We start from the raw sequence: 13,635 nt of genomic DNA on the forward strand, positions 1-13,635 counted from the left end.
AAGAGACTTCAAAGCAGTACTCCAAAACAGTGAGTGAAAAAAATTAAATCTTTTGCAACCATTATCAGAGCTTTATTTTCCTTAAAAACAAGTTATTTTGAATCTGCAAACAAAATCCCTTTAGAAACTCTGAGTCAAACATTGTGAATCTAAGTTGCTTGGAATGAACACAAAATTACATTGAGTCTAAAGAAGGACTATCACTGTACTGGCCCTTTCATTATAATACCTTGTAATTGCATATGAACGTCCATCATAGTATATCTGAGTATTTGTAGAATGCGTTTGACCTCATCCATTATAGAACCATTAGCTGCATTTGATAGGTAAGGAAAATCAGACAAAGTTAATTGACTTACCAAATTACCCACAGGAAAACGTAGCACAACTAGAAATAGAACCCACATCTCTCAGCATCCAGTCCCATGCTTTAAAATGAGTGATACTCAGATCTCAGTGGTTCAGGAACAAAATTAGTGATCAACATTACCCAAAAGAATGAAAATTGTGTGAATTTATTGTTTTATTTCCTATTGTAGTATACTTATAATTCTCAAAACAAATAAGTTATAACTTAGTGCAAGCTGATAATTTAACTGATTAATAACATAGTAAAAGCATCTTGATTGGTTAATATCTTAGGTTATTAACTAAATCACATGGTGTTAATATCACCTGCTGCAAAGAACCACAGGAAACACATTGAAGAGATACTTGCAATTCACAAGCCTCGGCCAAGTATCACTGCTTTAACAGTATGACCATCTGTCTTCTTGATGCTAGCACAGCACTAACTCTTATTTATATTACAGTTGTATCTACAAACCCCAATATTTACATACACTTAATATGAGACTGTCTCTGCCACCAAAAAATTACAATCTAGACAAAACTGAAAAAAGATAAAGGGGTAACAGACTGAGAGATGAAATGACTAGTCCATGATCATTACATTCTTACTATAAAACATTAACAATTATACAAAATGTGCACGTAAAGCATTAGGTAAATCACTGTAATCTCCCAATAGGAAATAGCTGGCCTATACAGTTACCAACTGGCACAAGTAAAAAACCAAGCTTGTGTTGGTAAACCAAGCCAGATAAATACAAATTAGAAATAAAGTTGTTTTGTATAATGAGGGTGAGTAACCATTGCAACAAACTACCCAAGGAACTGGAGTACTCTTCATCCCTTGAGGTCTTGAAATCAAGACTAGATATCTTTCTGAATCAATATTTAGTCAAACATTAAGTTATTGAGCTCAATATAGCAGTAAGTAGGTGAAATTCTATGGCTTAGGTTGTAGAGTAGGTCTTTATCTATTGGTCCTTTGTCACCTTAAAAATCTATGAATCCATGAAACTACATGCTTTTAGGAAAAAACCCTGCTCCCTGTATTTACCAGGTGATAATGTCCTGTCCTGAGAACATAGGCCAATGGTAATAAGCACTCCTGAGTTTTAAAAGTTCTTATACAAAGGATGAGTATGTTCTAATGACGGTAATACTTGTAACTGAATATTCTGAGCGTTCAGGTGGATTGATTTCTCTAAAACCAGTCTGAACAGGAGTTGGATATACTGCCATTTAGTCATGCAGTTGAACTAAACCTGAAGTTTGTTGTTTTTCTGAGTTGGTTGTGTATTTCTTAGGGCCTTATACACATAGTTAAAGGTCCTAATTATATGTTCATAAATGCCAACCAAATTTGGCTGGGCTACAAGTTTGTGTGTACAAATTAAAAAATAACACATATGTTAATCCTCAGATTTTCAAGAGAGTTCAACTATTTGGGGTAAATCAGGGGATCTCAAACTTCATTGTATCATGACCCTTTTCTGACAACAAAAATTACTACACAACATCAGGAGGGGGGACTGAAGCATGAGCCTGCCCAATCCTTTCCACCCCAGGTAAGGAGCCAAAGTCCGAGGGTTTCAGCTCCAGGAAGAGGGCCTGTAATCTGACCCCACTGAAATGGGATTCTAACGTACAGTTTAAGAACTACTGGGCTAAATGAAATATCCAGATTTTCAGAAGTGCGCAGCTCAGTAGCTCCCACTGAGAAAATGTTTAATTCTGCTGGTGACACATCAGGCAAAGAAGCATTGGAACTGCTGGGGGCAGAGCATTTAAAAAAAATCTGGCCATTTCATTTAGGTGCCTAAATAGTAGTTGAGTTACTCTGAAAATGTGCCCAGTATGATTTAGATAAAGTCACACAGCAAGGTAATGTCAGAGGCAGGAATGGAACTTTTGTGTCACACATTGCCTCCTTTGTGAGTACAAATCTGAAAAAATGAGCATAAGCCATTATTTTGTTTATGATTTGACTATAGAACCACAGAGACTAATTCACACAAAATGTACCCATTGTACTGTTACATCCATCCCTACTCTTTCCACGTATGTCTGTTTATTCTGTTTATCATCATCCTAGATTGTAAATTTTCTGGTGCAGAAACGGGTCTAGGTGTTATATCTATAGCGCCTAGCACAAAGGCCTCTGACCCTTTATTGAAACCATTTGGAATTAATGCAGCATTTAAAAGTTATAATATACATAGGGAAAACTACAGCAGAATGAGGTAAAATATTGCTACACAATGGATTTCTAAACTAATTGTCCAAAAAATATCCGAGCATGTGCTGGCAATAGCTCTCTGATGTGTCAAGGACTAAATTAATAACTACTTCAAACCTATGCAGATAGATAATTCTTGCATTTTTAACACACTGCTTCAATCCTCTACTGATAGACAGACTGTGCCAATAAACAAAAAGCTCTTGGCCATGCTACTGTCTACAGATAGGTTAGGTACATTGGTGTATTTAACTCTAACCTATCAATTGCTTTAGGTGTACAAATAATAAAACAAATGTAGAATTTCCTTTTAAGACGTTTCATGACTAAGAACTATGAGACATGTTGGAGGATTGTCTGGAATCTCCTAATGATGTCCAAGAGATCAAGAGTATTCAGAGAGAAACTATTGTATCCTGGGGGCATTTTGAATTACAGTATGACTCTCTAAAAGTATAGCTTATGACTTTCTTTTCCATCTGCTTGCCAAAAGCAGTAGAGAAGGTGGACTGGAAAGAGGTATTATGCTGCCTGTTTGAACTTGCTCTCTGGAGCCTCTTGAAGGAAGCCCTACATCTCTGGCTCTGGGACCATTCTTCTTCTGCAATGCTGTGGGAAAAGGACCCTTGTAAAATGAAATAAAAAGGAGGAAGGGATATACAACTTCACTATTACTATGAACATTTTCAGGGAACTCTCTAATCCCATTGTAAGAACATTGCATGCCCTGAGGTGACAAAAAGAGAAACTCCATGCGGGACAGAAAACTGGAAAGGGAAAGGGAAAGCGACTACTGATTGGGCAGCTAGAAATCCTGCATTGAGGGTACATCTAGACTGCACGCCTTTTTCGACAGAGGCTTTGTCGACAGATACTGTCGAAAAAGAGCATTTAGACTACAACCTGTACTGTCAACAAAGCAAGCCACTTTTTCGAAAGAGTCTAGATACTCTCTTTCAAAAAAGCAGTTTGCCTGCAATAGTGCCTTTTTTTCCACAGAGTGCTATCGAAAAAAGGCATGATTCCTCGTAGAATGAGTTTTACCGCCGTCGACAAAACTGCCGCGTTCTGTTCACTTAGGGTACGTCTAGACTACCGCGTTTTGTCGACGGAAGTTTTGTCGACAGATACTGTCGACAAAACTTCCGTCGACAAAGAGCGTCCAGACACATTGAGTTCTGTCGACAAAGCAAGCTGCTTTGTCGACAGAACTCCGTAGTCTGGACGCAATGTTACAGGCAATAACACCTTCTGTCGACAGAAGGTGTTATGCCTCGTAAAATGAGGTTTACCAGTGTCGACAAAACTGCTGAGTTCTGTCAATGTTATGTCGACAGAACACAGCGGTAGTGTAGACGCTGGTATAGTTTTGTCGACAAAAGTCCACTTCTGTCGACAAAACTCGGTAGTCTAGACACACCCTTCCTGTCGATAGAACAGAGCGGTAGCGTAGAAGCAGGTATAGCTTTGTCGCCAAAAGCCCACTTTCAGCCACAAAACCCTGTCGTCTAGACACAGCCGCCGTTACACTTAAGAAAAGACCCGCAGAGTTCAGCTTTCAAAGGCCGTAGGGGCCAAAATCTCTCTTCCACTACACATCTGTAATTTCACTGAGATTCTCGAGGCTGCATGGGCAGGACTCGCCGGACTGTGGCGATGGGTGAGAGGAAAGAGAAGCCACGCATCCCACACACTCCCTAATGCCACATACCCCAGCTCTCTTCGTGCCACACGCCTTTCTGCGCCCTGGCCCCCGGCCCTTCTCCACCGTCCCCCTCAGGGTCCCCTTTCCCGCCAAGGCTCCAGCGCCGGGAACCAACGGCCCACGCTGCCGCTCGCGCAGGAGGCCCCCAGCCAGGGCAGGGCAGCGCGGCCCGAGGCTCGGGGAGGGCCAGCAGCAGGGCGTGGAGGCGGCGCCTGCCGAGCAGGGAGGCGGCGCCCGTCGGGAGGACGGGCCGGGCGGGGGAGTTTATCCCACTAGAAGGGAACAGTTTCTCCTGCCGAGGCTTGACAGCGCCAGGTCAGTGCGCGCGCGGCTGCGGGGTGCTCTCTGCGGGCAGGGAGGGGGGAGTGCAGCAGACGGGGGGGGTCTCTTTGGAGTGGAGGTGGACAGGGGTGTACCCCGGGGGCGGCTGGGGCTGTGGGGGTGGGGAGAGGGACATATCCCTTGGCGCAGGAAGCAGGGCTGTGCTCCGGGGGATATTTGGGGCTGGAGGCAGGGGGCTCTTTGGTGGGGCGGCTTGATGAAGGGGGGGGGCTTCATGGAGTGCGGGCATGGCGGCACGGGATGAGTGAGGGAGGATGGGGCTAGTGCCCACGGGGGGGCTCTCGCTGGCCAGGGCGCTGCTCCCAAAGGGGCTTGGGGAGGAATAAAGAACTTGGTGCATGCAAGCCCCAGGGGGAGCTGCGACCTTGGGGGCATCAGGGGGCAGTGAGATACACACAAGGCTTTACCTTTGGGTGGCCTGTGGAGTTAGGAGCATAGGTTGGTCTTGGGTGCTGTGTGATGAAGAGGTGGATTATACTGGTGGGGGCTGAGTCTCATGCAGGCAATATAAAGGGTGGGGATGGTAAATATCAGTTAATTGAACAGTTGATTAACCTCATGAATTCTTAGCAGATACTCTACTATTCTATAGTTCCCCGGGGATGGGGCCAGCAGCCAGTATGTTCCGGCTCCACTCCCGAGGAGCCCCCTGCAGTCCGCGCTGCTGTCTCTGTACGCGGGGTGCCAGGCGGGAGATCGATTGTGAGGCGTTTCAGTTTAAAAACTAGCTCCCCTAATGGAAGAGCTGCCTGTCACCCCAGAACTGAGCTGGCCTGCCTGCCCGCCTGGATCCTAATACACTTTAAATGCTGAGCTGCAGCGGGGGTTGATCCCGGAGGCCAGCCTGCTAAAAAATTTACTGGTGGGAGTGTGTGTAGTCTATAGCATTAACCAATAAGATTTTGCTTATTGGTTGATGAGTGAATTGACTATACTGTTACGTCTCTAATAAAGTGTATTGGGGATAGGCAGAGGGACAGGGTAAATGAGTGCTGTATGAGGATGTGGGAATGCACACAGAGACATACGTCCATTATTGCTATATGTGTGATATTGAGGTATATAAACAATAAACTGTGAGCCTCTGGTACATTGTGATATTTGCAGGTGGCTATTTCCCTTGTTACAGTATGTGGAGAGGGGAAATAGCTGGGGAGTGTTACTCACTTTACTTACCTGATAATGAATGAAAAGCATCATTTTCTCTTTGACTTCTCAATCAAGAAGAGTCAGGAAGTCCTGTGTTTAGTCATGCCACAGCAGAGATATTATGTTGAAATATATTATGTATGGGTGGCATCCCCCAGGCTTGCAGTATTTTGTAATCCTCCTGGTGTCATTTCTCTCCACGGTATTCTATAGCTGGGAACTGCAAGTTCTTGTAGTGTTATAACTTCAAGGCAGTATATGCACATGATACAGTGCTGTGATAGTATTTTATTATAACATTATATCATGAAATTAGACAGATATCTATGTGTAGCCATTTGGAGGTAAGCATAGGAAGTTATAAAGAAATGATCAATTGTTACTTACCTTTGGACTTATTATTTAATAGTCTTGATACATTTAAGTTAAATTAAAAAGATCAATTATAATTGCCCAGATATTTAAACAGAGAATGTGGATTGATACATTTTGTTTGTGGCCTACTCTCTACATCTCCAAAAGAGTTGTTTGTCTGGAATGTTACATTAATGTTTGTCGGAAATATGAACCAATGTTCAAAAATATATTTCCCCCTACAGTCTACCTACGCATAATAATATGCATAGAGTAACTTTTTAAAGATGATAATAATGCATTACTTGTTAGAAGAAGAGGACCCAGTGTGGCCCCTGGGGTACACTGGAACTTGTATAACTTGTAGTTCCAGTCTACCTTTTCAAACTAGTCATGTCTATTGTTCCCTTATTGATATTAGAATATCTTGTGCATAGTTATAGTGAACATTTTTATGCCCTCTAACCTACTGGAGATTAGTGTGAAAAATTAGCAGAAATGTAAGTATGAGACAATGAAGAATCACTTTTAAAAAATTCTGTGCAAAGTAAATTAGAATGTTGTCAGTTGGGGGAGGTATTTGATAAAATGGTCAGACCTAGATGTTCAGATTAGCAGGTAAACATCAAAATAACTGTGGATAGGTATTCTAATAGGAGCTACTTTCAGATTTAAATCTTCTTAGACATCAGTTTATTAAAATATTGCATTATTGGTTTACATTTTTATATATTCCTGTGAGTAGCTCTAGAAGAAAGCATCCATTCCTTGATAAATAATACTTGATCTGAAAGGTATGTTATGCTGTGTCAGATGTTAGTGTAGCATGAAAAGTTTGTCATTAGATATACTTTCTATGAAAAAATATTCTCTTCCTCCCTGTTAAGTATTTAATATAGTCAGACGCCACAACAAAAAGCCTATAAGATGGTAACATTGATCAATATTTCGGCTTCAGTTTTTAACTTTTGCGTTATGATACCGATATTGACATAGCTTCTGAATCTAAGTTTTTTCTACTTGACTTTTCTTTCAGTTTCTATAGATCAGTTCCTAAATTCAGGCCCAATTCAGTTGATCTCAGTATAAATGTATTCTATATAGTCAGTACTAGAATCGTTTTAACCAACAGTTTAATCAGTCAATCAATAAATAGTGTAAAAGTAGAAGCAAAATTGTTTTGTACAAAGATAGGCAAACTAGTCACTGGAAATTTGTCTGGAAGCACCTTTTGATTTTTTTCAGGTGTATTAGCTATTCGAAAAATTCAGAATTATTTTACTGGCTATTTCTTATTCTGTAACTCAGTTGTCATTAGTTAGCTTTGGGTATTTGGTATTTGAAACTTGAGTGACTTAAATTATTTTTTATACATAGATCGCAAAGTTTTCTTTCTATTCCCTGTTGTGATACAGGTTTCTAGTGCAGCTACTCAGGACTGTGAATTTAAAATTCACCTTCTATGAAAATTCTCCAATACTTGTTTACATTTACTATTGCCACATATCTTTCTGTGCTAATGGAAAGCAAAACAAAAAGCATCTGAGCACTGTCTAAATTAACTGGATTAAAATCTTAGCAAATACTTATAGGATTCTTCAAACCAGTTGGTTGCGGCGACATGGATACCTTTTCTTTTCAAGTAGTTTAATTTGCTGTCTTGTTATGATATTCCCACTAATTTATTATTTAAAGTAAGTCAATAGTAGGCTTATTAAAAGCAGATTGTTCCCCAATGTAATACTATACATAATGATGAATTCTGATAAAATCTTTAGTTGTTATGCTGATATTTTTTCTTTAACAGTAGGTTCTTATTCTTCATTTATTTTATTGCAACTGTTTTTAATGTTTCAATTAATTTTCTGTTTATTTAAAAAAAAGGAAAGTAGTAGAAAATCAGTGTTGTGATTGGTTCTATATAACTACACACCCAGAAATATCATTAAGGGAATTCATGCATGTGCTTCCTATTAACAGGACAATTCCTGAGGGCCTCACTCAATTTTCACTAGGAAAAAAAATCCCTTTGGCTTCAATGAGAGTTTTGGAGACTGAATGAAAATTGATTAAGAACCTCAGGATTTGGATCAACATTAGCAAAAATCACAGTAACAGGGAACTCATATTAATTCCTGTACTGAGAGAGATGCCTTTTCTTTTTCTTTTAACTGATTGGGTTTTTAATTGCTATTTCTAAATATGAAGCATACCTGACCCTTATACCAGTTGCACACCTAATCAGGTGCAAATAATAATATGGGCATCTATGAGATTTGTGCAATTGGCTGCACAAGTGTCTTCAGAAGGAATGAAGGTGGGTGGAGAGGGATGTGGTCCACTTTCAGGCAGTTGGAAGGGAGAATGCACAAGCAATTTAGAGAATTGCTGAGCTTCCATTTCAGTAAGAATTCTCTAGGGCTGAGGACCGGAATGATTTTAGTTAGCTGGATGTCTACTTTTCATGGGTATGGCCAAGTTTCTCACAGTCCCATAAAGTTTGTTTATAGCCACCGGTCTTAGCTCTCAGTGGTCTGTGCTGTTATTTAGCTCTAATTTACCATATAGACGTCCTCTAACAGCCCGGTAAGCAGTGGAAGTATTGGTAATGCTGCTAGACAATATTGACTCGTTTGGAATCAGTTATATCCTGAGGGTTCTAGACAAGAGATGTTCAACCTGTAGTATTAAGAACAGAAATTTCTAGAATTCTTGAGCGGGTCAACAGGGATGTGGACGAGAGGGATCCAGTGGATATAGCGTACTTAGATTTCCAGAAAGCCTTTGACAAAGTCCTTTGCCAAAGGCTCTTAAGCAAAGTAAAGCTGTCATGGAATAAAAGGGAAAGTTTTCTCGTGGACTGATAACTGGCTAAAAATTAGGAAACCATAGGCAGGAATAAATGGTCAGTTTTCAGATTGGAGAGAGGTTAACTAGTGGTGTCCTGCAGAGGTCAATCCTATTGAATATATTCATAAATGGTCTGGAAAAAGGCAGAAACAGTGAGGTGGCAAAATTTGCAGATGATACAAAATTGCTCAAAATAGTTAATAGTCCAAAGCAGACTGTGAAGAAGTTCAAAATGATCTTACAAAACTAGGTGACTGGGCAACAAAATTGCAGATGAATTTTAATGCTGATAAATGAAAAGTAATGCATATTGGAAAACATAATTCCAACTATACATATAAAATGATGGGGACTAAATTAGCTGTTATCACTCGAGAGATCTTGGAATCATTGTGGATAATTCTCTGAAAACATCCACTCAATCTGCAGTGGCAGTCAAAAAAGCAAACAGAATGTTAGGATTTATTAAAAAGGAGAATATCTTATTGCCTCTATATAAATCTGTAGTATGTCCAGATCTTCAATATTGCGTGCAGATGTGGTCTCCTCATCTCAAAAAAGATATTTTGGCAGAGGGATGTTAGATAGTGTGTAATTAAATAGTCATGTAACTACATCAAAATTAAGTAGTTACATGACTATTCAATAGTCTGCTGGCAGCCAGTGCACTCCTGGCCCACCTCCTAGGGAGCTCCCTGCCACTTCATGCTGCTGCTTTTATCAGAGGCAGCAGCACAAGTTGGCATGCAGGAGCTGATTCGCTAGGGGAGCCAGTCTGCGTGGAGAACTGGTTTTTAAACCGGCTCCCTCTGATGCCCTGTGCTGCTGGCTTTGGTACAGAGGAAGTAGCACAAGGTGGGGAGCTTGGACAGAACACATGATCTACAACAAGAGGCTGAGCGATTTGTACTTATTTAATTGACAGAAGAGAAGAGCGGGGGGGGGGGGGGCGGGAGATTTGATAGCAGCCTTCAATTTCCTGAAGGGAAGTTCCAAAGAGGATGGAGAGAAGCTGTTTTCAGTAGTGACAGATGACAGAACAAGGAACATTGGTCTCAAGTTACAGTGGGGAAGGTCTAGGTTGGATATTAGGAAAAACTTTCACTAGGAAGGTAATGAAGTACTGGAATGGGTTACCTAGGGAGGTGGTGGAATCTCCATCCCTAGAGGTTTTTAAATCCCAGCTTGACAAAGCCCTGACTGGGTTGATTTAGTTAAGGTTGGTCCTACCTTGGGCAGGGGGCTGGACTCGATGACCTCCTGAGGTCTCTCCCAGCCCTAGGATTTTATGATTCTATTACCCTCTGCTACAGAGGCAGCAGCATGGAGCGGCAGGGGGAGCCAGAGGTAGCAGGGGGACAGGCAGCAGCTACTACTAGGAGGAAGCAGCAGCACAGGGGAGATTGCTCTTTGACAGTAGCCTCTGTCCACAGGGAGTTCGAGCTGGAAACTGGCTCCCGCCTCCCCCCTGCTGCCTCTGCAAGGGTTGGATGCATGTAGTCAACAGGATTAACCAATAAGCAGTCTTATTGGTTAATCATGTCGTCTACATGTTGACATTCCTATTTTGGCATTGGATACATTTCAGAAAAGGGCAACAAAAATGACTGGGGTATGGAACAGCTGCCATATGAGAAATGGTTTATAAGACTGGAACTTTTCAGCATGTTATTTACTTGTTCCCATAACATAAGAACTAGAGGTCACCAAATGAAATTAATAGTAGCAAAGTGTAAAACGAAAGGAAGTATTTCTTCAGGCAACACACACTCAACCTGTGGAACTCCTTGCCAGAAGGTGTTATGAAGGCCAGAAATTTAACAGGGTTCAAAATAGATCTAGATAAATTCATGGAGGATAGGTCCATCAATGGCTATTAGCCAGGAGGTGCAGGAATGGTACCCTAGCCTCTGTTTGTCAGAAGCTGGGAATGGGCGAAAGCCAGAGGTCAATCATTTGATGATTACCTGTTGTGTTCATTCTTTCTGGGGCACCTGGCATTGGCCACTGTTGAAAGACAGGATATTGGGCTAGAGGGATCCTATATGGTCATTCTTATTTTTTAAATTACCTGCATTTAAGGCCTGGTTTGCAGCTTTTTCATGTGCAAAGCTTTCATGGAAGTCAGGACTGAAGGATTGGACTCATAATCTTTATCTCCCCTTTACCAGTATGTTCCACATTCCAGCTATTAACTGATTCCTACGCCCATTAAAAGAACCAAACAAAACAATTATATCTTTCTCCAAATTCAAGTTCTTGAAAGTGAACTACATATTTATTATTATTCTTAATTATTTGTTACTCATTAAGCAGAAACCTTGACTTCTTACAGATTATTCTTTCCATGCATAGCATATTTACTTTTGTTTGGTTGTATGTTCGTTTCACTGGCATTGGCTATAATAGCAAAATAACTGCTGTTTAAAAAGGGAAGATAAACAGCTACCTCAGAATCCAGTTAATGAATTTCTGGAATCAGCTAACAGGTGATGCTTTGTATACATGCATAAGCCACCCCCTTTGCTCATGACTAAGCACATCACTTGCATGCCATGCAGTTTGCACATTCAGGACAAAGTCTATGAATTCAAGTCTGTGAATCCCAAAGTCCCATGTAGCTGGACTAACTTGTTACTTTTCTGGTTGATAATTAGCAATTTTTAAAAAAGAGCTTAAGTACCCATGTATATGTATGTTCAGGGACAAGTGCATACATTGCTTTGTTTATATTAATACATACACATTCATTGACACTATGTATATATAGCTAGACAACAGAATGTACATATTATTTCAGTGTCATGGAATAATATCCTCTTGATTTCATCATATGTAGAAATGGTGCATGTATAAACTTTTCATTATCATTTGTATTAGTAACACTAAATAAGTAATGATTTAATGTAATAGCAATAGTAATACACTGAGAGAATAGTGGGCCAGTTTCTTTTCAAACCTGTAAAGCAACCACATGATTCTGAAATCTGGAGAAATTTTTAAGGAATAAAATAGCATTGGAATATTTCAGACTTTTTGTAATTAATGGCGTCTTACAGTTTAGTTTAAAAAAAAGTATTGAACTTTAATAAAACCTAAGTAGGGGGTCAGAATTCATTGGGATAAATTGCAGTTTAAATCTCAGAGCACATCACATGATATAAATAAATATTGTCCATTCTTCAAGAGAATATGGAAGGCATGGGCCGGAGCAGGAGCTCCCAGAAGGGATTTGTGGTAACTCTCAGAAAAGAGCCCCTGAGAAAAGTATGTGGGGCCGTGTGCCTTCCTCAGTACGTATGAAATCAGTGAGTAGTTCTGTGGCACCTTAGAGACTAAGAAAAATATATATAGCATCATGAACTTTTGTGGGCAAAACCCACTTCAGAACATATGGTCAGTTCCGCTTGCTAGAGCAGAGGGTGGACAGAATGTGAAGTCTTCCTTCATCCTTACCCTGCCGCCTTCTTTTGGAGAGGCTAGTGTTGCGGCTGTTGTGGACCAGTGGCATTGCTTCCCAGCAGTGTTTTGAGAGAGGAAGCTCCTTGCACTCTCTTCCCTTCTTTCTTCTTCTGTCTGGCCAATGATAAATATCAGCTACACACCAGTTCACACAGAAGCATTTTGTAATTTTCATGAGCCGCTCATCTGACTCCTGGACAAATGTGATTTTCAAAAGTTCTCAGAGTTCACCTAACTTTGCTCCCACTGAGTAATATAACAAACTAGAGGATTTATTTGGCATTGCTCAAGTCCTTAGTTAATTTTTGGTTTTTGGAAGAAAATGTACTTGCTTCATTTAAGTGATTGTTCTGGGTGGGTCTGGGATTGAGGGATTCACTATGTAGGCTGCCACAAGGAGAGACTACTCCAACCCTCTCTCACTACAGGAGCTTGGGGCCAGGTGAGCAGCATCTTTCCATTTCTGACACAGCTCCAGCAGGCTCAGCCAGGAAAGGGTGTGTCCCCCCCAGCTGGGGCAGGTCCAGGTTTGTTTGCCCTCTGAGCTTCCCAGCCAGAGTGAGGAATGCAGCAAACTATGCACTTTCCCCTCTCTCCCTGATGAAGAGAAACAGCCAGCAATGTTTCCCTCCAACATGGAGGGTGAGCTTCACGTCTCCTGTCCCCTCTAAAGGGCGCTTTGGGGATGGGACAATCAGTGCTGGGGCAGTCCTGCTTGGTGATTCTCTCTTTTCTGTATGCCTTAACTCACATAATTTTTGTTTTTCTTTGCTCTATGGTGGGGCTGGAGGTGAGGGGTTCAGTATGTAGAATCCCCAGGGAAAGAGGAGACAACTCCAGCCCTCTCTCTCTACAGCAGCTTGGGACCAGGTAAGAAGTGCCTGTCCATAGCTGTGGTAACTGCAGATAGACACATATAGGCTGTGTCTACATTAGTGCGATCTTGTGCAAAAGTGATTGCTTTTGCGCAAAAACTTGCTGCCTGTCTACACTGGCCATGAGTTCTTGTGCAACTAAACTGACATTCTAATATATGAAATCAGTGCTGCTTGTACAAGAACTCTGATGCTCCCGCTCAGGAATAAGCCCTTTTGTGCAACTGTTCTTGTGCAAGAGGCCAGTGTAGACAGGCAACATGAATTTCTTGCTCAAGAAAGCCCTATGGTTAAAATGGCCATCAGTGCTT

General features: G+C 41.1%; 1 protein-coding gene and 1 long non-coding RNA gene across 7 annotated transcripts in view; one reads left to right on the forward strand and one right to left on the reverse strand.

Moving 5' to 3' along the window:
• LOC142830983 (uncharacterized) overlaps positions 1–4,464 on the reverse strand; it is a 98,210-nt gene extending 93,746 nt beyond the window's left edge. For both annotated transcript variants that reach the window (XR_012906563.1, XR_012906562.1), the window contains exon 1: positions 4,299–4,464. This is a non-coding gene — a long non-coding RNA (uncharacterized LOC142830983). The remainder of the gene's footprint in view (positions 1–4,298) is intronic.
• A 14-nt stretch (positions 4,465–4,478) lies between these two features.
• PPARG (peroxisome proliferator activated receptor gamma) overlaps positions 4,479–13,635 on the forward strand; it is a 120,257-nt gene continuing 111,100 nt past the window's right edge. For 2 of the 5 annotated variants that reach the window (XM_075939637.1, XM_075939639.1), the window contains exon 1: positions 4,488–4,607. The gene's annotated coding sequence lies outside the window, so the exon portion shown is untranslated. Of the gene's footprint in view, positions 4,608–9,981; positions 13,320–13,635 lie in introns of those variants that run through there. The other 3 variants (XM_075939638.1, XM_075939641.1, XM_075939640.1) reach the window with 2 other exon arrangements.

This window comes from Pelodiscus sinensis, chromosome 11, assembly GCF_049634645.1.
Source record: "Pelodiscus sinensis isolate JC-2024 chromosome 11, ASM4963464v1, whole genome shotgun sequence".
Taxonomy (NCBI): domain Eukaryota; kingdom Metazoa; phylum Chordata; order Testudines; family Trionychidae; genus Pelodiscus; species Pelodiscus sinensis.